The sequence below is a fragment of the Symphalangus syndactylus genome, chromosome 8 (assembly GCF_028878055.3).
Source record: "Symphalangus syndactylus isolate Jambi chromosome 8, NHGRI_mSymSyn1-v2.1_pri, whole genome shotgun sequence".
Taxonomy (NCBI): Eukaryota; Metazoa; Chordata; class Mammalia; order Primates; family Hylobatidae; genus Symphalangus; species Symphalangus syndactylus.
In genome coordinates, this window is record NC_072430.2 from 106151597 (window position 1) to 106176074 (window position 24478).

Below are 24478 nucleotides of genomic sequence, written 5' to 3' on the forward strand. Positions count from 1 at the left end.
GTCTTTTTTTAATGCCTTGCTAATTTCATGCTGAAACTTACTGAAACTACACTCTCCTGGTTATGAGGATCCTCTAAACGGGAAATTATCCGTGGTGGAGTGGGGGGAAAGTGTGTAAACACGGTACAATAAGTTTCCAGCAATGCCCATTTAGCTCTTTTTTGTACCCACTGCATATTTTTTAACACATTTTTCAGGATTATTAAATAATCCCATGATGCATTGTGATGAATATTATAATACTAACAAATGAATTTCAAATTCCCAGGTACTGCCACTATTTGTGCCTGTTATTACATGGTACAATGAATGTCCTGGTAAGTCCTGATACAAACTACTTATTCCCTTAATATTTGCAACTACTCTCTTATTAAAATGGCCACAATTTTTTTTAAAGGCAATATTAGATTTACAGTTCAAAGTATGATGACTTCTTTTACTAACTGCTAACACTTAGTGCTTAGGATCATTCAGGGGCCACATAACTAAACAGGAACTACTCATACTAAAAAATATTATTCTGATGATACAAGTTTCACTTACTTTAACAGTGCTAGTAGCAGGTATTCTTTATTAGAAATGAAAATATCGTTTAACTCACAAGTTTAAATACTGAGGTTACATTAGGGATCAACTACTAAATGTATTAGTCAACCATTTAACACATTGTCATCAGGTTACTTACTAATATCTATAGAGACAATTATTTTCTTTGAGCAATAACTAGGATACTTGCATTCAAAGTATAAACTCAAGATAACTACATTGTAATAAAATGTAACCAAGCTAAGCTTTTTAAAGTGTTAATGTTAATACTACACAAATCTGTAGTAATTTTGTATCTGAGTCACTCTACGTCCAAATTCCTTTCAGGGCCTTATTATACAACTTGCTCCCCTATACTTCCAGAGTTCATGATTGGTATATGCCTACATTTCCCAAGCATCTCTAGAATGTTAATTCCCCTGCAGGCTTCATGTCCTAAAGAAAGCATTTTCCCAGGAGCACAAACAGCAAAGCAAAACTGAACAAATAATTGGTCTGTCTCCTCTCCTTAGAAAAGCTTTACATAGTGGAGCTGCACTGGCACATTCCTTTCTTATTGCAGGTAGAGAAGAGTTCTTTTTCCACAGTCTCCTAATTTGAGGGTACAAAGTAAAATAAAGCAAGCATATTGGGAAACAGTCCTGATTATAAATAAAAATGTTAAAGTGCTAGTTTCACAAACTATCTTAACTATACATAAAACTGTAAAAATAAATAACAAATCTATGTACTCATCATCCAGTTTTAACACATACCAATATATTTTCACATTGGCTTCAGCTCTTTTTTAAAATACAAGAAAAAACAAGTTACAGAGGTGAAGAAACTCCACTCAGAATTAGTTACTATTTCTAAAGTTAATGTATCCCATTCCCACGTTTTTATATTTACTTTTATGTACTTTCATTAGATACACACATATCAATAAATAATGCATGCTATTATGTTGCTTTTAAAGTGTATACAAATGCATCTTACTGTATAAATCCTTTAGCATTTTGCTTTTTTCACCCAGTATTACATACTTGAGATGTATATATGTTGGTAAGTATAGATCTAGCTCATTCATTTTTATGAGAAGATAGTATTGAATTGCATGAATAAACCAGTTTATCCATTTCCCTACTAATCTTTACAGTTGGACTGCTCTACTTTATTCCTCTTTTAAAGAGCTGCTATAATCATCCTTGTTATGTGTTTGCTTAGGCAATTGCCCCAAGTTTAGTTAAGATCTTGGCTCCATAAAAATTTAGGCTATAGAAGAAAAAAAAAATCCTGGAGTGAATGTTAGCCCACCCAAACACCATTATTGAGTCTAAACCACTCTCTTCCTGATAGGGAGGCCATGTGAACTGAAGAACTGTGTGATGACTCAAAAGAAAAATATTTAAAATGTGATAATTAAGGGAAACATGAGATGATCAATTTGTGGAATTAATGAGACGAAAACGGATCTTCTCTCTGGACATAATTCACTAGCAGCTAAGAGAACCTCTGCCAATAAACTCCAGTCTTTTTCTCATAGGTGTTGAGAAAACTGTAAATTTTCTCCAAATTTAAAAGAAATACACAATAGCTCCAAAAACTACCAATTTAAATATTTTTTCCTCTACCCACCTGGATCAATCAGTTCACTACATGCAGGCAAACATCAAGACATAAGCTAAAGAAAGCACCATCACATATACAGAGGAATAAGAGACAGGGAAAGGAAAATTAAATGCAATATGAAAAACAAACAAGCCAGAGATTGTTGCTATTTTATTGATGGCTACCTAACATTTTCTTAAGGACTGACACCCTACAAAACCGAGTCCTTTCTTATTACGGACAACAAAATTGTTTGGTCATCAATGAAGGGTTAAGAGAAAAAAATCTGTTGAAACTCTACCAGGAAAATTCATATCCTGAATACACTTGAAATACGTGGTAGATTTAATCCACAAAGTTATAAAAAGAGCTAAATGATTCAAAAGTCACAAATCCTCACAGCATGCCTCTGAGTGAGAAAGGTACCTCATAGTACCCAAAGCAGGCCTTCCTTTATACAAGCTTAAAAATCACCACTCTGCCTTCCTTCCTAGTTTTTCAACTCATACTTTACCTAGTCTCACATTAATAAATAATTGTAGATTTTTACAAGTCAGTCACATTTTTGAGATTATCATTAGAATGGACCCAGCAGCTACTGCTTTAAACCCACATTTTTCATGAAAAGGTAGGAGATTCTACCTAATTACAAAAACACTAACATCAAGACTCATTGAAGTTCTTAGCATACCCTTTGCGTCTTTAACAGTCAAAGTGCCCAAAGTAAGTGTTTCAAATGACAGCCCAAATTCTGAAAAACTGAAATTTGGAGAGAAGGGATTCCTGTTTATATTGTGTACGTTTAAAACATAAATGGCCTGCATAATGCCACTCAAGTTTTGTTTTTTTCCCAAAATTATCTGTTTGGTATTTCATTTTTCTGGATCATTATAGTTTCAAACTTTAACACTATTAAACAGCTTTGACGTTTTCTTGCTTTAATTATGAATTTTAAATCTGCTAATACTGGTCATAGTTTAGAAACTAATAAATTCAAACCACGTATGGATTCTGTCAGTATCTTTTTCACATTAAAATGTCCTATGGAATACCAAAATTACCACAGAACAACTTGAAATCATATTTTATAGCTACTTCCTTAAAATGCTCAGTTCGCTTCCCCATCACTTAGGAAAAGAGTCAGTCTGGATCATGATGTACTGGGAGGAATTAATTATAAAAATAGCTAATATGTATTGGATATTTACCATAAAGCAGGCACTGTAATAAATACGATACATGAACCATTACATGTAAAGGTACTGTTATCAGGAAAACATTTTTATCCCCAATTTAGAGACAAGAGAACTGAGGCAGAGAGATTAAATAACTTGCCCAAAATCAAAGATGTAAATGGATGTGACTCTGGGTATGTTCACATGCAAAGCCTAGAATCTTAACCACTATGCTTATGTTATTAAGGTTAAAACACGGTAGTTTACTGCAAAAACAAATTTTTCACGGCTTTAAATTATTCATTAACTCAAAGGTCAACCGGTCACTCCAAATCATATGATAAATGGAGGGGAAAATGTGGGACCAATAGGTTTGCTGAAGTTTTGTACCTGCTCAGAATAAACACATCACACAATTTTATTCCGTACAGCCAAATATAAGGGTAACTGAGTAAAGATCTTCATTTGGGTACAGCAGTCAGTTCTTTCTCCATCCTAAACCAGAAAGAAAGCACTGTTCGTGGATATGCCACTTCAACAAGAGTGTTTTTTCTCTTCCACCATCAAAGCCTTAAGCAATAGTACAACTCTACCAGTCTACTGTTGCCTGTCTCCAAAGTAGCCCTATTACCCGAGGACCAACACCAGCGTCAACGACCTGTGTTATTTTTCTGGCTTCGCTTCTCAAAATAACTTATCTTCTCCTCTTGATGAATTACTTGATACGCTCAAAGATTTGCCTAAACTACTAATTCTTATTATCAAAGCCATTTTCTTTCTCCGCAACCGCCTTTTCAAGTAACCCTTGGTTCACTCTTCAACGCGATTTGCACCCTGTGGCAAGGCCGCCAGGGACACTCAGCAGGGTTCCCGGCCACGGACCCGTTTATCAGCTCAGCGCCTAGTGTGGGCATTAAAGAAATTCTCATGAATGAATAGCTGGAAGGCAGCGTGGGTGGAGGCGGGAAGAGGGGGCCTGAAGGAATTTCACGCGGCTGAGACCACTGCAGCGGCGCCCAGTCTGGGGAAGGAGAGACCGGGGCAAGTGGGAGAACCTGGGGCCAAGGCAGGGGCCGCCTCGGGCGCTGCTGGACCGGCAGGAGCAGTCGATCGCACCCAGACCTGGGAAGATGCGGGCGCCGTCTCCGCAGGCCCCCGCAGCGCGCTCTCCGGCCTCGACCACAGCCTCCGCCTAGCTCCCTGTCCCCGGCCTTCCGCTTACAAGGGGTCCCAGCCGATAAGCCCTCCTTAGCCAATAGCCAACCCGGGACCCGCGCTCGCTCACCTGAAGCTCTACCGGCAGCACGGCGCTCTGCATCCGGCGCGAGCCTGGCAACCCCGTGGGTCCGCGGGATCAGCTGATTCACGGGGGGCGGGGCCTCCGGACAGGGCGGGGCTGCAGGGCAACTAGCGAAGGTAAACGAGGGCGCGGGCGGCTCTTGGAATCGTATCTCCTGGGAATTGTTCTTGGGAGACTGTCGACGGCGTCTGTTGGGGGTCAAAATTACTGAGAATGCGTTAGGCACTGCAGGCTACGTACTTGGGAGCACAGCGCCTCCCTTAGGTTAGGGCGGAGCTATCAGTCCTGGGATGCGTTTTGACGATGACGTAGAATAGAGTTGTCCAAGCCTAGCTACGCGAGCGCTTCCGTGGTAACAGGCAGTGGTGAGAGTGGTTGGCAGCAGCAGTCGTTTGTTACCACCTCAAACTGCAAGGGCCGGAAGTATGAAAGTAAAAAGGCTGAAATATTTTCAAACTGCCTTTATGGACAGTACCCTAACGGTGGTCGCTGCTCCCCCCCCGGTCTCCCGCGAATGACGTCATCGCCTCGCGGCCCCGTTTTGCCATTGTACCGCAATGTGTAAACTTACAGGTTAGTTGCAACCCCAAAAGATGGGGTGGGATAGGAGAAAATGAGTTGGCCTCTCCAATGATTCCCGTAGGACTCCCCAATATACAATCAGTAAAATCAGCTTTCTTGTCCCGCGCACAGTTTCCTAACACTGTTTTTCGCAGCCACAGTCCCACCCCACCCAGCCTTCACTCCCAAGTCCTCCCATGATTTTATGATTTTCCAGAGCCGCCACTCATGTCGCACAGTGGGTGCAAACCTTCTGCTGCTAGGCATTGTGCCATCGCTGGACCTGCAAACATGCAAATATTTAGACCATCAACGACAGATGTGTAGTCAGGTTCTGAAACTCCTATATCATATTCACCAACACCCTCAACTCAATTTCCTCCCTGATCCTTCGCCCACCTGCAAAACTGTTAGTCTGCAAAAGTTCAACCAACCTTGCTCACTCCTGCATCGGTGCAGAAAATCACACAACCCTGAGAACAGGCACCACTGCGAACCAAAAGTGTCCAACTTCAGTCGGGACTTCCACGTGTGACTACACAATATTGCTAAGCCTAAGACAGTCACGTTTACACATTGCTACTCAGATTATCTCCTATTCCCCTTCCCTGCTGTTCCCAGCCCTCATGCTCTTCTAACCTCTTACTGAACTCTACTCATTCACCCGCTTTGGTAAAAATAAAAATAAAAAATTTTGTCTCATATCTCTGAGGAAAGTGAGACCACTAGAGGTGAATTTCCTTAAATCCCAAATCCCATCAGCCACTACCACAAAACCTACCTGCAACCAGTTTTGCTTTGTTTTGTTTTGTTTAGAAGGAGTCTCGATTTGTCGACCAGGCTGGAGTGCAGTGGTGCAATCTCGGCTCACTGCAACCTCCGCCTCCCGGGTTCAAGCGATTCTCCTGCCTCAGCCTCCCGAGTAGCTGGGATTACAGGTGCCCGCCACTACGCCCGGCTAATTTTTGTGTTTGTAGTAGAATGGGGTTTCACCATGTTGGCCAGCCTGGTCTTGAACTCCTGACCTCAAGTGATCCACCCACCTCAGCCTCCCAAGGTGCTAGAATTACAGGCGCGAGCCACCAAGCCCGGCTTCTTTTCACCGAGTCCTTTTCTTCTCCCTCTTTCTTCTTAGAAGAGGTGTTCTGTCCTCTCAAGGTTAATGACGCCACCTGAACTCAGAATCCCTCCAATCTCCCCAAAGGAAAGACTTTGTTCTGTTGATGAAAAAAGACAAACTTTGTAAAATATTTGAAGAGATTGAATATACTCTGATCAAAACATGAGTAACTATGGCCTGGGACACAGCTTCAAGAAGCCCTGAGAACATGTGCCCAAGGGTTACAGCTTGGTTTTATACATTTTAGAGAGACAGAAGTTATAGGCAAAGACATAGATCAATACGTGGGGGGGTGGTGGTGCTCACAGATCATAGGTGGATTCAGAGACTTTATGATGGGTTGAAAAAGCTAAGCTTTTCCAAAGAGTTGAAGTTAGCAGAAAGAAATGTTTGAGTTAAAATGAAGGAGGTTGTGGAAGCCAAGGTTCTTGTTACGTAAATGAAGCTTCCAGGTAGCATATGTTATAGGACCTTAAAATGTTTCAGACTCTTGGTTAAATCTCTCCTGGATCAGGAAAAGACCTGAAAAAGGAAAGGAATTCTGTATAATGCAAATTCCCCCCACAAGAGACAGCTTTCCAGGGTCATTTCAAAATATGTCAAAGAAATATATTTTGGGGTAAAATATTTTTATTTTCTTCAGGGCCTGCTATCTGTCTTGTAATGCTATACCATAGTCAGGTTAGAGTTGGATAATCTTATTGCTACAAGAGTCTATTTTGTCAGTCTTATGATCTCTATTTTCACTTCATGAAAATGGTTTAGAACACTTTAATGCTGGTCTAAACTCCAAAGGGAGGGGAATATAATGAGGTATGTCCAACCTACCTTCCCATCATGGCCTTAACTAGTTTTTAAGGTTTTCTTTAGGATCCCCTTGGCCGAGGAGGGTGGAGGGAGATCTATTCAGTTGGTTGGGGGGCTGAGAATTTCATTTTTTATTTACATTTCCATTACTTATCACTTCTCCTTCATGTATTTTCAACCTCTGCCTATCTTCTTATTCCTATATACTTAGTGTATAAACCTGCTATCTCATCTTTAATTTTTTTACTTTCTGCCTTCTTTCCTTTCCAACTTAATTTCCTACCTCTACTTTCTGACTTCCCAGTCTTCCTCACCCTTTCCTTAAGTCTACTGAAATCAATAGTCATCTTCTCATTTTGTAATCTAATGGTACTGTCATAGAATGGAAGCATTCTATGCAACCATCTAAAACAAAGAGGGTGATCTCTATATACTGATATGGAATGATCTGGAAATTAGGAGTTAAGAGAAAAAAGCTAGATGCTAAGTCCTGTGCATAGTAGTCTACCAATTGTGTGTTATGTGTGTCTTTTCCGGAGAGAGATAGGTAGGTTGGAAGATAGTTAAACTGAAGAATCACCTTTCTAAATTTGAGATATACAAATATCTCAAATCTAGAAAGGTGACTTCGTTTCTTGTTTTTCTGAGACAGGGTCTTGCTCTGTCACCCAGGCTGGAGTGCAGTGGCTCAATCTCGGCTCACTACAACCTCCGCCTCCCAGGTGCAAGTGATTCTCCTGCCTCAGCCTCCCAATTAGCTGGGATTATAGGCACGTGCCACCACACCCAACTAATGTTTGTATTTTCATTAGAGATGGGGTTTCACCATGTTGGCCAGGCTGGTCTCAAACTCCTGACCTCGTGATCCACCTGCCTCGGCCTCCCAAAGTGCTGAGATTACAGGCCTGAGCCACTGCACCCAGCTGAGACTTCTTTTCTTATAAAGAGTTATAACCTGCAAGGTGGCCATACTGACAGGCTTGGAAGTATAGCCTACAGTAGAGACCATTAGCAGGCATTTTGAAGGAGGAAAGATTGAGGCAGGAGCTGAATGGGTTGGCTAAACATACACATTGAACAGATTGAATATTCACTAAGGGGAGTCCTGACACATGTATACTGAATAGCATGCATGTTACATGCATCCCATGTTCACTTTGGGATAGAGACTTAACATTAATTGCATTACATAATTATAATATCATTTTGATATGGAGGGCAATTATAATTATGTAATGCATTTAATGTTTAAGGTGAAGCAGGAATACAAGGCATTTAAGTGCTCAGCCACTGTGAACTAGCCAGAACCAGTCCATGGTCGGTGGTCTCTTATCAGGAGAAAGTTACTGAAATCAGTCTCTTGTCCAATCAAAGCTGTAGTTATGGCTTGTGGGACAGAGGCTCAGTTAGTCAGCGTCTGGTGGTAAATGAGCTGCAATTGTTTTAATATTGCTTATCTCAATGCCAGCACTTGTTTAGCTGCTAGGAAAAAAAAAGAAAGAAAGAAACCTTTGGCAGTTAGAACATAGCTCATTCATTCATTCATTCATCTTTGAGACAGGATCTTACTCTGACACCTAGGCTGGAGTGCAGTGGCACGAACGTGGCTCACTGTAGCCTCAACCTTCTGGGCTCAGGTGATCCTCCCACCTCAGCTTCTCGAGTAGATGAGACTATAGGTGCATGCCACCACACTCGGGTAATTTAGTTTTTTTTTTTTGTAGGGACAGGGTCTCACTCTGTTGCCCAGACTGGTTTCAAACCCCTGGGCCCAAACAGTCCTCCCACCTTGGCCTCCCAAACAGGTGCGAGCCACTGCACCTGGCCCAGAACATAGGTTATTCTTTAAGTGTAGGGGTGCGTGACAACCCTTTCCTGGCTGGCCTTAGATCCTGTTTGTAATTTGGTATCTTATTGCCACAAAGAGTCTGTTCCATTAGTTTTGTGATCTCTATTTTAACAGCTGGTCACTTGTGTCTAAGCCACAGAAGGGCGGGGTTATAATGAGACACGTCTGACTCTGCCGTTGCCAGGAACTTAGTTTTTAAGGTTTCTCAGGGGGCCCCTTGGCCAAAAGAGGGTCCATTCAGTTGGGTGGGGGACTCAGGATTTTAATTTCAGTTGTCAACAAATAGATGGGTATAACATATATTTTTATCCTAGTATATGCATGTATTAGCTCTGAAAGGATACATTAAAGAGTGGCTACCACTGCGGAGGGGAATCAGGAACAAGAGGGGGAAGAAAATTCACTTTTCCCTCTATGCCATTTTCTGCTGTTTAAATTTTTAATCATATGCTCTTTACTTATTTTTAAAGCGTTTAAACTTTATTTTAGGCAGGGTCTTGCTCCATCGCCAAGGCTGAAGTACAGTGGGACAATCTTGGCTCACTGCAGCCTTGACTTCCTAGAGTCAAGTGATCCTCCCACCTCAAGCTCCCAAGTAGCTGGGATTACAGGTGCACACCACCATACCTGGCTAATTTTTGTATTTTTAGTAGTAGAGATGGGGTTTCACATGTGGCCCAGGTGGCCCAGGCTGGTCTCGAACTCCTGATCTCAAGCGATCCGCCTGCCTTGGCCTCCCAAAATGGTGAGATCACAGGCATGAACCACTGCACCCATCCCTAAACATTTTTTTAAGGGTCTAGTTCTCAATCGTATCTTCCTTTCACTTTTTTCTTCCTTGACTGCTGGGACACACTCCTTCCAGGAGTCATAGCAGGAGTTTCCCCCTACTCCTTCAGACCTTTCCTTTACCTTTGCAGACTCCTTCTTTCACCTGCCCCTTAAATTCAGGGACAAAATAAATATTTATTACATACATATTATGTGTCAGGCATTGTTCTAGGCGCTGAAAAGACATAATAATCAATAAAATAGACACGAGTCCCTGTTCTCATGGAACAAACACTCTGGTGGTGTGGAAGAGAGTCTCAACATGAAAGTCATCACTTCCTCCTTCCATGCATACAAACATCACTGACATCAAGAGATGGATCCTGTGTCCTCTCCCCGCAAATATAGGCTAGCCTTGAGATTTTTTTTTTTTAAAGTCATAGAATGTGGCAGTAATGAAGTTCTGAATCAAGGCCTTAAGAGAACTGGCAGCTTCCATGTTTCTCTCTAAAAAGCCAGCTTCCATGGTATACTCCAGATTGATTGACCATATGAAGAGAGAGGTCACATGGATAAACACTGAGGTACCAGACATATGAGTAAAGCCTTCTGGGACCTTCCAGGTCAGCCCAGTCACCATCTGAATGCAGCTGAATGAGTGGCATCAGCCAATGCCAAGCGAAGCAGAAGAACAGCCTAGTCAAGCACTTCCTGAATTCCTGACCTAAATTCCTGAGAAATAATAAGTTGTTGCTTTAAGCCACCAAGTTTTGGGGTGGTTGGTTATGCAGCAGTAACTGAAACAAGTGGGAAGAATGGGAGATAATAAATCTAAAACACGGTAATGACCAGGGCTATAAAGAGGCCAAATAGCGCAGTAGCTAAAAGGCCATGCTGGAGCCAGACAGCCTGCACTCACATTTCAACTCCAGCTTTGTGACCTTGGCGCAATTTGTTTAACCTCCCTGTGTCTCAATGTCATCATCCAGAAAACGGATAATAATGTTGCCTACTTTATGGAGTGATATGAGGTTTAAATGACCTAATATATGTAAAGTGCTATTGTACCTGTTACATAGTAAATGTTATGTATGTTGTTATTATTATTACTATTATTATTGAGAACAACAAAGAAAGGTAAGGAACTAGAAGGCAAAGGGTCTAATTTTATATTAACTGGACAGGGAAAGCCTCTCTTTTAAGAAGACATCTGGGCCGGACACAGTGGCTCACGCCTGTAACCCCAGCACTTTGCGAGGCCGAGGTGGGCGGATCACAAGTTCAGGAGATCGAGACCATCCTGGCTAACACAATGAAACACCATCGCTACTAAAAGATACAAAAAATTAGCCGGGCGTGGTGGCGGGCCCCTGTAGTCCCAGCTACTCGGGAGGCTGAGGCAGGAGAATGGCATGAACCTAGGAGGCAGAGCTTGCAGTGAGCCGAGATCGTGCCATTGCACTCCAGCCTGGGTGACAGAGTGAGACTCTGTCTCAAAAAAAAAAAAAAAAAAAAAAAAAGAAGAAGACATCTGAACAGAGACCTGTAAAGAAGTGAGGACATAAACCACATGGACATAACTGTAAAGGCAAGGAGGGTGGTGCTGCTAGAGCTGAGAAAAGGGTGGGAAGGTGAGAGATAAGATAAGAGCCAGTAGATAATGATCTGGTAATAGGGCCAGGAAAAGATCTAAGGGTTTATCTGAGTGATACAGGCAACCCTTGGAGGCCTTTTCACAGAAGGTTTTGTAATCTAGCTTCCCCTTTTCAAGGGATGATTCTTCTGCTTTGTGGAGAGTAGAGAACAGAATGTAGGAGTGGCAGATTGGAAGCAGAAAGATCAGTAAGAGGCTAATGTAATAATTGCAGATAGTTATGATGGCTTAGCCCCAAGCGGCAATGGAGGAAAAGGTAAAAAGCAGTTTGGTTCTGGATGTATTTTGAAGGTAGAGCCTGCCATATTTGCTCATTGATTAGACATGAGCTTTGAAAAAAAGAAGAATTAAGGCCTGAGTTATTGGTAAAGATGAGCTGGCTGGGTGTGGTGGCTCACGCCTGTAATCCCAGCACTTTGGGAGGCTGAGGCAGGAGGATCACCTGAGGTCAGGAGTTCGAAACCAGCCTGACCAACATGGTGAAACCCCGTCTCTACTAAAAATGCAAAAATTAGCTGGACATCATGGCATCCGCCTGTAATCCCAGCTACTAGGGAGACTGAAGCAGAAGAATCACTTGAACTCGGGAGGCGGAGGTTGCAGTAAGCAACCTTGCACTCAACTCCGTCTCAAAAAAAAAAAAAAAAAAGATGAGCTGTCATTTACTGAGATAGGGAAGACTGGAAAAAGAGTATGTTGGAGGCTATGGGAAGGAAGTATTAGGTTTTCATGTTCAGAAAATGGCAATATTTTATATGGCTACTAGGCATTGACTGGATAGGAGTCTGGTGTTGAGGAGAATGGTCAGGGCTGGAGATATAATACCGGAAGTCATTGATAGAAAAGAGAAGCAGTCTGAAGCCTGAGCCCTGGGACACTCGTTCTATTTGGAGATTGCAAAGATAGAAAGCATCTAGTCCAAGATCCTGCTGGGTTTTCTGAAGGAAGAAATCGTTGTGTTTGAGAAACAGAAAGAAGGCCAAAAATAGCTAGCAGAGAAGGGGTGAGAGGGAAGAGTGGCACAAAATGGGGCTACAATGATCATGTAGGGATTGGTAGGCCAGAGTATGACTTTGTATTTTATCCTAAATCCATCAGAAAGTTTTAAGTGGGGGAATGACCTGACCTGATTTGTATTTTTCAAAGTTCATTCTAGTGTGTGCTTTACAGGTACTTCCATTTCATTACACAGAATATTAAAAAGATGTCTACTTAAGAGTTAGGAGTTCATAAAATTAATATTATTTGTTTGAGTTCATTCAGACTGAATAGATTATAGGAAATTTAGGAAGGAAGTAATCGCCCAATAGCTTCACCTTTCTTGCTGCCTAGACAGAGCCGATTTATCAAGGAAAATTTATCAGGGAAATTACAATGGAGAAAGAGTAATTCAGGCAGAGCCGGCTGTGCGGGAGACCAGAGTTTTATTATTACTCAAATCAGTCTCAGGGGATCGGAGCTTTTAAAGACAAAGTGGCAGGTAGGGGCTTGGGAAGTGGGGAGTGCTGACTGGTAAGATTGGAGATGGAATCATAGGGGGTCGAAGTGAGGTTTTCTGGCTGTCTTCTGTTCCTGAGTGGGATGGCAGAACTGGTTGAGCCAGATTATGGGTCCGGGTAGTGTCAGCTGATCCATCCAGTGCAGGGTCTGCAAAATATCCCAAGCACTGATCTTAGGTTTTATAGTAGTAACATTATCCCCAGGAGCAATTTGGGGAGGTTCAGACTCTTGGAGCCAGAGGCTGCATGACTCTTAAACCTAATTTCTAGTCTTATAACTAATTTGTTAGTCCTGCAAAGGCAAACTGGTCCCCAGGCAAGAAGGGGCCCTTTTTCATGAAAGGGTTATTATCAATTTTGTTTGAGTCAAACCATGAACTGATTTCCTTCCCAAAGTCAGTTTGGCCTTCACCCAGGAATGAACAAGGACAGCTCAAAGGTTAGAAGCAAGATGGAGTCAGTTAGGTCTGATCACTTTCACTGTCATAATTTCCTGTTTTAATTTTTGCAAAGGTGGTTTCAGAAGCAGGGAAACTTAGTAGAAGGTACTGCGTTAGGCCAGATGAGGGATGGTGATGCTTGGACTAGGGAGAGACAGCTATATGAATAGAGAATTAGATTTGAGTTATTTTCTGGAAGTAGAATTGACATGATTTACTGATGGATTAGATGTGAGATTTTATTTGTATGCTGCCTGGGTTTACTTTTCTGAGTAACTGATTGATGGGAATACCGTTTTCTGGTTTTCTGTTTTTGTTTTTGTTTTGAGACAGAGTCTCACTCTGTCACCCAGGCTGGAGTGCAGTGGCATGATCTTGGCTCACTGCAACCTCTGCCTGCCGGGTTCACGCCATTCTCCTGCCTCAGCCTCCCAAGTAGCTGGGACTACAGGCGTGTGCCACCACGCCCAGCTAATTTTTTTTTTTTGTATTTTTAGTAGAGACGGGGTTTCACCATGTTAGCCAGGATGGTCTCGATCTCCTGACTTCGTGATCCGCCCGCCTCAGCCTCCCAAAGTGCTGAGATTACAGGCATGAGCCACCACGCCCAGCCAAGAATACCATTTTCTGAACTGGAGAAAACTAAGGAGAAGCCATCTCTGCACAGTTCGAGAAATCTGTTTTTGACATATTATTAAACTTTGGAATACCTTTTAGGCAGTCAAGTAGAAATGTCAAATTGACAGTTGGTGTTGTAAAGAAGTCAGGCTGGAGATTTGAGAATTATTCATAGATAGGTGCCGCCGTTCAAAGCCAAGGGACTAGATGAAGTTAGAAGCAAAGTACAGATAAGGCTCAGACTGAACACTGGGTCCACTCAAATTAGGAAGTTGAGCAGGGGAGGAGGAATCAGCAAAGATGGTTGCAGAGGAGTCCCCAGAGAGGCAGGAGGAAAACCAAGAAAGTGCCCACTTCACAGAATCGAGGAGGCTTTCAAAAAGGGTGGCATGATTATGGTGTTAAATGCCATCAAAGAGTAAAGCAAGGTAAGATCTGAGAAGTAGCCTTTGGATTTTGATAACACGGAATTTCTGGTGACTTGGCAAAGGTAGGTTTGTTAGAGCAATAAACACAGAAACTTTATTGGGATGAGTTAAAGACAGAATAGGAGGTGAGGAAGTGAAGACATCTCCTTCGAGGTTTGCTGTGGAGTCACAACCTGGGGCGGTATCTAGAGAGGATGTGGGGTCAAGGTATAGAGTAGATACTCCAAACCCAAGCATTTAAAAACAACGATGATGACGACAGATAGTATGACAGCAAAGCTAGATTTTCTATTAGACAGAATCTGACCTTAAAAGGAAAACAGAAAAGATATCCAAATGTATCTCTCTATATATTGTCGTAGACTCAATACTGTGAGTGCACAGTCTGGGTCAAATCTACTTATAAGTTCTTTTATCATGGCATATATAACACTAATTTACAAACCTGTCTGTCTGTCCTATTAGAATCTAAGCTCTCAGACAATTTTACTTATTTTTAAATTCTCGAGTCTAGCACAGTGCCTTGCACTTTACTATTTGATGAATTCATTTATTGAGATTCAGCAATTTAACCATTTGTTGAAATGCAGTTCATTGAAATAGACATAAGTACTTGCCTTTTCTGTCACCTACCCAGTTGCCGTTGGTTATAGTTCACATCCTCTGATTGGCTGCCCAGTGGGAGGAATTGAAGAGAGGTCTTCCCAATTCCCTATCCTTAAAAGTCATACAAGACAAGGATCTTCCTGGTCTCAAACGGCAAAAAGACTGAAGGCAATAGATTTTCTTTCCCAGAGTGATCCACAAGTGTGGAGTGGTATGTGATGCAGCCTCTGGGAGGTGATGATATTTGGACTAATTTTAATAATATTGCAATATGATATATTTTTAATGTACTATTTGCAAAATTCTTTGTGTGTGCATTTTATCCTCAAAACAACCCCATACTAGGAATAATTATTCCTAAAATACAGATGAAGAAACTGAGGCCCAGTGACCTGTCCATGTTAATTCAACTATTCTAAGTGGGAGAGGGACTCAAACCCAGGTCTCCAAACTCCAAATACTCTGCTTTCTCCCTACATCAACCCCTAATGAATCAAGGTGTTTTTATTTTATATTTTTTTGAGACAGGGTGTCACTCTGTCACCCCAGCTGGAGTGACAGTGGGGCAACCATGGCTCACTGCAATCTTGAACTCGTAGGCTCAAACGATCCTCCTGCCTCAGCCTCCTGAGTAGCTGGGACTACAGCTGCTTGCCACCACACCCAGAAAATTGTTTATTGTTTTTGTGATATAGGGTCTCATGCTGTCACACAGGCTGGAGTGCAGTGGCACCATCATGGCTCGCTGCAGCCTTGACCTCCTGGGCTCAAGTGATCCTCCTGCTTCAGCCTCCTGAGTAGCTGGGACCACAGGCAGGTACCATCATATCCAGATAATTTTTTTATTTTTTGCAGAGACAGGGTCTCCCTGTGTTGCCCACACCAGTCTTGAACTGCTGGCCTCAAGTGATCCTTCCGTCTCAGCCTACCCAAAGTGCTGGGATTATGGGTGTGAACTACAACGCCTGGACAAACTAAGGTGTTAAGTAGAGTTCAGGACTAATGTAAAAAGTGCGGTTTAAGAAAGGGATGATAGAGGATGACAGAAATGAAGTAACAGGGTCAGTGAAGGCCAGTATTAAAAACTGAGGATAAGATTCATGGGAGAGTGGTACAGGGATATGCCTCAGAGGGGGATCAGAATGAATACTAAGTAAACATCGGTTCCAGGGGCCCATCCTGTGTGCGTGTATATGTGCGTGTGTGGGAGAGGTGTGTTCACATTTATATAAGTACCCTTACTTAATTTGACAAGCCTTTATTAGGACTCTAAAAGAGGTGGAAGATCTAGTTCATACCCTGATAGTATACTTACCATCTTGTGAGGAAAATGATAAAAATAGTGATTAGAATGAACAAATCACGATTGGGCACGGTGACTCGCACCTGTAATCCCAGCACTTTGGGAAGCCAAAGTGGGTGGATCACCTGAGGTCAGGAGTTCAAGACCAGCCTGGCCAACATGGTGAAACCCGTCTCTACTAAAAATACAAAAATTAGCCGGGTATGGTGGTGCACTCCTGTAATCCCAGCTACTTGGGAGGCTGAGGCAGGAGAATCACTTGAACCCGGGAGGTGGAGGTTGCAGTGAGCCAAGATCATGCCACTGCACTCCAGCCTGGGTGACACAGCGAGACTGTCTTAAAAAAAAATTAAAAAAAAAAAAAAAAAAAGATCGCACAAATCAGACAATCAGTGACCCAGAGCTCAGCCTTGGGGAAAGTCAGTGTTGGGGAGGGGAGGGCAAAGAAGCAAGTAAAGGTTTAGCAGAGATGGCACCTCAGTCTGGACTTGAAGGAGGGCTAGGCACAAAGGAAGGGGAACATGTCAGATGAGAAACACATGAAGGTTCAGTCAGATGAGCAAGGAAGGTTGGTTAGAAAGAGGAGCTACTGGTGTGGCTCCTGCGAACACAGGTAGGTAGGGCATGATAAGAGTCAGGTAGTTAGAAGCCAAGCTGAGGAATCGACACTTGATTCCACACGTAAGTAGGGGACCTATGAGGATGTTTAATCAGAGATGGTCAAAGAGGCATTTAAAAAAACCGCAGGCCGGGCGTGGTGGCTCATGCCTGTAATCCCAGCACTTTGGGAGGCCGAGGCGGGCGGATCACGAGGTCAGGAGATCGAGACAATCCTGGCTAACACGGTGAAACCCCGTCTCTACTAAAAATACAAAAAATTAGCCGAGCATGGTGGAGGGCGCCTGTAGTCCCAGCTGCTCGGAGAGGCTGAGGCAGGAGAATGGCTCGAACCCGGGAGGCGGAGCTTGCAGTGAGCCAAGATCGTGCCACTACACTCCAGCCTGGGAAACAGAGCAAGACTCCATCTCAAAAATAAATAAATAAATAGATAAATAAACCGCAGAAAGATCTTCTGTGCTTTCAAAGTACAGTCGTAGTCTGGGTACCTTATTCTACTTAACTATTAAAATAGAGACTGTGTGTATGTGTGTGCATGTGTGTGTGTGTGTGCATGTTACATTTTTTATTCTTACTAAATTAGATTACATTTCCTCTCTCAAGTTAAACAAGGTAGTTAAGAACAACTTAGACTATTGTTTTTTAAAAATATATGCTGAGATTCTAAGTGGATGAGATCTTAGAAAAGGGGCACTCACCCCTCATTGACATCTGGGAGTATTTTACTGTGGCTGAACTTCATGCAAGAAGATAAAGCCCAAAGTGAGGAGAAAAGACCTGCTGATGACATATGGTAGTTTGGAGGAATGATTTCAATAGCAATGCTTCTACTCATCTCATACCAAAAAATAATTAGTGGATTGAATGACTAACCACCAGCTGCAGGTAAGCAGATGCTAGCTTGCTATTTTTAGAATGGAAGCACATGCTGTTTGAGACTTGTTGAGACACATTCATAAATCCTATATTGACTTATAAGTAATTAGACATCAAAGCAAAAATATTTTAATAAAATGTAAATATCTATATTTAAATAAAATGTTCTTCTATATCTGAATAGTTTTATGCAATGTGTGCCTAATGGTGTTATACTTCTCTGTCTTATTCTTTTCTTGTCTCAGTGTTGTTGGCAAAACCTGTGCTGTTGACATGGCCTAGCATTCTGATCTCAAGCTGGGCATTACAAGCACCCTGGTTTGTTTGTTTTTTTCTTTTTAAAATTTTTTTTTTTTTTTTTTTTCTAAAAATTAAAAGCAGTAGCTTAGGGCTAAAGAGCTTCTTTTTTCATATTACAATGCATAACACATACATTTCTATATACATTTTTATTTAAAAAGCATTAGTCCCCCATCTACCAAAAAATCATGCCTCAGATATTTATTTGCAAGTGAGTTGTTTTCCCATAGAAACAGTGAGGTTAATAATGGTTTAATTCCTGGGCTAACTTACAATTACTGATTTATGATGTCGTTCTTAGCTGAAAGCAATGCTTTTGCAGTATTTTGTAATTTAGAAAATGAGAAGAAAAAACCCTTGGTATGGAGTGAGTCATTTTTCATGAATATCGGTGCTTAAAGAAAAGCATGTTTCAGGGTACCAGGACCGAGAGATCCACAGAAACTGTGGAGTTGTGGGGCACAGCGAAGAAGGGGTTGGTGAGCAGAAACAGCACCCTGCCCAGCCATATGGGAGCCCAAGGCAGAAGGAACAATGTGTGCCTTTATACTTATGGATATCAAAATATCCTCCCACATATTGAATCAAGTAGAAAAATTAATACAATTCCTATAATTTGGGAAACAGCTACATATAAAGCCCTGTGTTGTTGATCTGTTCTCACATAGAGATCAACCCTCTCTGTGGGGGCTGGAGCAGAGAGGAGGATGGGGATGGGGGCCCTCCTGGCAGCCCAGTGACCTGGGACCTGTGGGCTGATTGGAAACCACTATTCTCTATTTAAAATTCTGATACTGATTATTTTGCTCATCATGGATTTTTGTGCACTAATTTTTATTTTAATTATTTTTTTTTTAGACTGAGTCTCACTCTCTTTCCCAGGTTGGAGTGCAGTGGTGTGATCTCAGCTCCCTGCAACCTTCACCTCCCAGGTTCAAACAATCCTCCTGCCTCAGCCTCCCGAGTAGCTGGGACTACAGGCGCCTGCCACCGCGCCCAACTAATTTTTGTATTTTTAGTAGAGATGGAGTTTCACCATGTTGGTCAGGCTGGTCTCGAACTCCTGACCTTAGGTGATCCACCCACCTCAGCCTCCCAAAGTGCTGGGATTACAGGAGTGAGCCACTGCATCCAGCCTATTTTAATTTTAAAGTTTTTTTTAGAAATATTGCATTTTGAGATTATTATTTTTATGCATTTAACTACTGAGTGTTTTGGGGTCCCTTTATGCTTCCTCTCAGTCCCAGCACCCATTGGAAACAGTGAGGAAGGGAGCTGCATAAGGGGTCTTCCAGGCGAAAATATTCCCTCTATATTTTTCTTTTTCCCTATTCTTTCTTTTCTTTCTTCCTCTCTCCCTCCCTCTCTTCCTTCCTTTTTTCCTTTCCATTTTCTTTTCTTACTTTGCATCTCCACCTCCATCCCTGGCTGCTATAGAAGACTCTGCTATGGGCAGGAGCCAACTGGATACTAGGGGTTGGGAGCTGGGAGGAGGACAGAATTTCTGAGGGGTGAATGGCCTAATCAATTTATACAAAGCTTTAAAATACTTAATTTTTAAAAACTGTGGTTAGCCCCTCTACATTTCAGAGCCTTGGGGCCAAGTCTGGTTTGTCTGGCCCTAGCAACTGCTAGGCTTATGTTATGTGATAAAGGCAGTTGGAAGAGTGAGAAAATCTTATGAAGCAACTGGATAGGGCGAAAAAAAAAGATTTTTTAACAAAGGATCTGTGTACATTTGAGAAAGGGTGCCTGAGGTGGAACCAACTTGGCTGTGAGTGGCAAAGTCCAAGGAAAATTGAGGTAGGTGGAGAGGTTTGGGGTTTGGAAGGGCATCATCGTCTTGAGGAAAAAAAAGTTGGGAGGGAAGAAAAGTTGATTTGGTCAGTTCTCCATCCTGGCCACCGAGTGGTGCTGTCGGTACAAGGCTGTCTTCTTTCTGGAAAGAGGGCCAGAAAGGGTCCAGGCACCCTGGGATTGAGATGGGAAGAGGAATTCTTAGAGGATCTCCCACACAGTTTGTGAATATCAGAAATTTACAAATCAGGTTTTGCAACCTGCATTTATTTGTATTTTATACATCCATAAAACATGCAGCATATTTTAAAGTAATAACTTGCAGAAGACGTTTTTCAAACAGTTCTAAAATTACTGTTTTTAGTACTGCAGAGTGTGCTGAACTTCATGAAAAGGAGGGTTTCTAGCCCAGACCACTTTATTCTGACAGAGCAAGAAACTTTAGGATAATATTAAAGAAGTTAATGGGAGCGTTTTAATGTACTTCACAGGAATTAACAAGTTGTACAAAGATATCATTCTTTAGTCAATAGGTTGGGCACTTCTATAGTGGACTGATTGTTCTGTGTGTGCACTGACTGAGGGACTGCTAGAGAGGCATAGAATTGAAGACAGCAGGTGGAGAAAGCTCACCTCAGCCTCTATTTTAGTAATGCATGTTTCCTGTCAGAGAGGAAGTTTTTTTCACATGAGTACCAAAAAGCAAATCCCACATACAAAGAATGATGTGCTGAGCTCTTGGACCCATTGTATCAGGGGAAAGGGTGCTTACTCACAGTACCCAGGTCCTTATTGTGTGGAGACATGGCTAAGTCCCTAGCGTCAATACCAGTGAGTTTATTTATTTATTTTTATTTTTATTTTTTCGAGACAGAGTTTTGCTCTTGTCACCCAGGCTAGAGTGCAATGGTGCAATCTTGGCTCTCTGCGACCTCTGCCTCTCAGGTTCAAGCGATTCTCCCGTCCCAGCCTCCCAAGTAGCTGGAATTACAGGCGCGTGCCACCACGCCCAGCTAATTTTTGTATTTTTAGTAGAGACGGGATTTCACCATGTTGACCAGGCTGGTCTCAAACTCCTGACCTCAGGTGATCCACCCACCTCGTCCACCCAAAGTGCTGTAATTATAGGCATGAGCCACTGATCCCAGCACCACTGAGTTTAAATTCTAGTTCTGATATCTATGCTCTAAAAAACTTTGAACAATTTGCAGTTTTCTTATCCAAAATTGGGGGAATAAATATCTACATCACAGAATTAACTAAGATAATGTATGCAAAGTGCTTGTTTAGAACAGATACAAAATGGTAGCCATATTCGGTGATAATGCCTACTGAAGGAAGGCAGAAGCAAGCACAGGCACAAAAACTCTGGTATGACTCATCATCTCCACATTCGTAAATTGTATGAAGAAGGAAAATGGTGAGGTAGGCTAAAAGTATGGCCTCTGCAGCTGATCCACCTTGGTTCAAATCCTAGTTCTACCACATCTTGCTTATTTGGGCAAATTATTTAATAATTTTGCCACAGAATGGTTATAAGTAAATGTAAGTAAACCATGTGTTTGCCTTATTATTTTCACTTCCTAGAGCCAGAAGACTTGGACTAAATTCATGACAAGTTGCCTCACTCTGGGACCTGATTGTGCTATATTTGCAACCTGTTCTTTATAAAAAGAACGTTGAGTCATTCTTTTAAAAATTTATGCTGTTATATTGAAAGCGGAAAATTAAATATAAAGTTGTGGTTCTTCATTTCAGGGGAATCACATCATCAGTTCAAGTCCTTTCTGGAATTTTCCCATAGTCCATTCAGACTCAAGAAACCAATCAACCATATAAATGCAAAGAAAAACAGAAAGTATCTGGTCTGTAGAAGCATAATTTTCTTTTTTGTTTAGACTGGAAGTAAGAAGTATTCTACTTTCCTTGCTCCTACAGCTATCCCAGGTATTCCTACAGTTGGAGATGATGAGTCCTTTTTTAGGTACGTGGTCAGTATACAGCAGTACCCCTTTATCTGTGAGGGACGAGGGATATGTTCCAACACCTACAGTGGATGCCTGAAATCAAAGCTAGTACCGAACCTCTATATACACTGCGTTTTTTCCTGTACATACATGCCTATGATAAAGTTTAATTTATATTGGGGACAATATGAGATTAGTAACAAAAATTAATAATAAAATAGAACAACTGTAACAATATATCAGCATCACTAGTCTTGCGCTTTGAGGCCATTAGGTAAAGTAAGGGTTATTGAACACAAGCGCCGAGATACAGTTGATCTGATAACCTAGAGAGCTACAAAGTAACTAATAAGAGGGAAGAATATACAGGGTGAATAAGCTGGACAAAGGGATGATTCACATCCTGGGCAGGTTAGTGTGAGATTTTCATCACACTACTCAGGATGGCATGCAATTTAAAACTTATGTGGTGTTTATTTCTGGAATTTTTCATTAAATATTTTCAAACTGTGGTTGACCACGGGTAACTGAAACCACGGAAAGCAGAACCATGGATTGGGGAGGACTACTGGAATGGCATTGTTTCACAAGCTAAGCCATTCTGTCACAAGAACAACTTGCAATGAGATTTCCTTACCTGCCTGTGCAATGTCTTTTTTTTTTTTTCACGTCAAATGTTTTCCAGTAGATTTAGAATGTGGACCTACACATATGGAATCACTCAGCATTCTTGAGCATTCCATTTGTAGTTAAAAGAATTTTAATCCACAACCAGTAATCTTGTTTCAGGAGTGAAGTCCAGGATGTGGAGAAAGCCTGAATGAGAGGCAGGAATCTAGTATCAAGGCAAGGACCATGGAATTTAAGGCTAGAAACCTAAGCATATTATTCGCAGGGCCCCAGGAATGGTCTCTTAAAGTCAGTAAAAACTCAATAACTCACCACTTTTGAACCTTACTCTTTATTGAAAACAATGGAGATAGAAGATAACACTGGAATTTGCAACATCAACTTCTTTGTGAAAATTAAGTACAAGTAAACAAATAGCATATTATTATGCAATAACAGTATGATATAAAGAAAGGACAGATAGGTATGTGTGTAAGGCTACAAAGGAGACCTAGATACCATGTGCCTGCAGTTCTGCTGACAGTCAGCAGACAGCACTCTCAGCATGTCAGTTTCAAGTTAGGGTACTTCAGGAAGAAGGAAGAAGTGTAACTTAAGAATTGGCCGGGTGTGGTGGCTCACTCCTGTAATCCCAGCACTTTGGGAGGCTGAGGCAGGTGGATCACCTGAGGTCAGGAATTCGAGACCAGCCTGGCCAACATGGTGAAACTCCATCTCTACTAAAAATACAAAATTAGCCAGGTCTGGTGGCATATGCCTGTAATTCTAGCTGCTTGGGAGGCTGAAGCAGGAGAATCACTTGAACCCGGGAGGTGGAGGTTGCAGTGAGCCAAGATTGCACCACTGCACTCCAGCCTGGGCAACAAGAGCGAAACTTCGTCTCAAAAAAAAAAAAATATATATATATACTCTGCTGCTTTTATTTTTTACCAAAAGACATACCATCTTTTTACAAAGGATAATGTTACATGCCTCTTGATTAATGAACTAGCGTCACTTATACCTGGTTTAGTTTATCTATTACTGGTTTATTCGAAATATAACAACTCATTTAAACTTCAGCCTTATAATTAGTAAGAAATGTGAGCACACTGAGAGAGAGTTCATGCTCTTTTACAAATACAAATTATTAATGTCTCCTCATTAAATAAAATGTGTGAAATTTGGTATATAGTCTTCAGGGAGTTTTATAAATATTTTCTACTATTTGCTAGTTTATTTTATTATTTATTTATTTTGAGACAGGATCTTGCTGTATTGCCCAGGCTGGAGTGCTGTGGCAAGATCTTGGCTCACTGCAACCTCCGCCTCCTGGGTTGAAGCGATTATTGTGCCTCAGCCTCCCAAGTAGCTGGGATTTCAGCCACATGCCACCACACTCGGCTAATTTTTGTATTTTTAGTAGAGATGGGGTTTCACCATGTTGGCCAGGCTGGTCTCGAACTCCTGACCTCAGGTGATCCACTCGCCTTGGCATCCCAAAGTGCTGGGACTACAGGCATGAGCCACCATGCCTGGCCTATTTGCTAGTTTAATAACCTTGGGGAAAGTTACTTAAACTCCCTGAACTCAGTTCCCTCAATGATTCAGTGTGGTTAACAATGGTACCTGCCTCACTGTCATGGCATTGTAAGGATTAATCTCTGCCTGCATGGAGCCTGGCACAGAGCAAGCAGTGACATGGTAGCTGTTGCGATGATGATGATTGCTGTATTTTTATTGAAAGCCTCCACCACCCTTGATGAAAATAGCCATGAATATAAAAAAAGAAATACATTATTGAAATGTATAGATTTTGTATAAAGGTGTTTTTTTAATACTGTTATTTTTCTACATTTTTATTCAGAAGTCTTAAATACACAGAAATGAACCTCCATATAGTTATCACTCAGTTTAAATGATGATACAATATTTTTACCACTTTTGTATTTTCTACCCCCAGCATTATATGTCTGTAATATTATGTCTGGAAATTATGCCATTCTACCTATAAATACTTTAGTGTACATGTCTAATGGCAGGA

At 41.6% G+C, this 24478-nt stretch overlaps 2 protein-coding genes across 7 annotated transcripts in view; one reads left to right on the forward strand and one right to left on the reverse strand.

Annotated features, from left to right (window-relative positions):
* The window catches only part of ALS2 (alsin Rho guanine nucleotide exchange factor ALS2), an 88340-nt gene extending 83442 nt beyond the window's left edge, over positions 1–4898 (reverse strand). For 2 of the 5 annotated variants that reach the window (XM_063644884.1, XM_063644882.1), the window contains exons 1-2: positions 4597–4838; positions 3702–3806 (exon numbers count right to left, since the gene is read on the reverse strand). The gene's annotated coding sequence lies outside the window, so the exon portion shown is untranslated. Of the gene's footprint in view, positions 1–3701; positions 3807–4433; positions 4558–4596 lie in introns of those variants that run through there. The other 3 variants (XM_055290228.2, XM_055290225.2, XM_055290226.2) reach the window with 2 other exon arrangements.
* Positions 4899–4970: 72 nt separating this feature from the next.
* Positions 4971–24478, forward strand: part of CDK15 (cyclin dependent kinase 15) — a 115001-nt gene continuing 95493 nt past the window's right edge. For both annotated transcript variants that reach the window (XM_055290229.2, XM_055290230.2), the window contains exon 1: positions 4971–5184. The gene's annotated coding sequence lies outside the window, so the exon portion shown is untranslated. The remainder of the gene's footprint in view (positions 5185–24478) is intronic.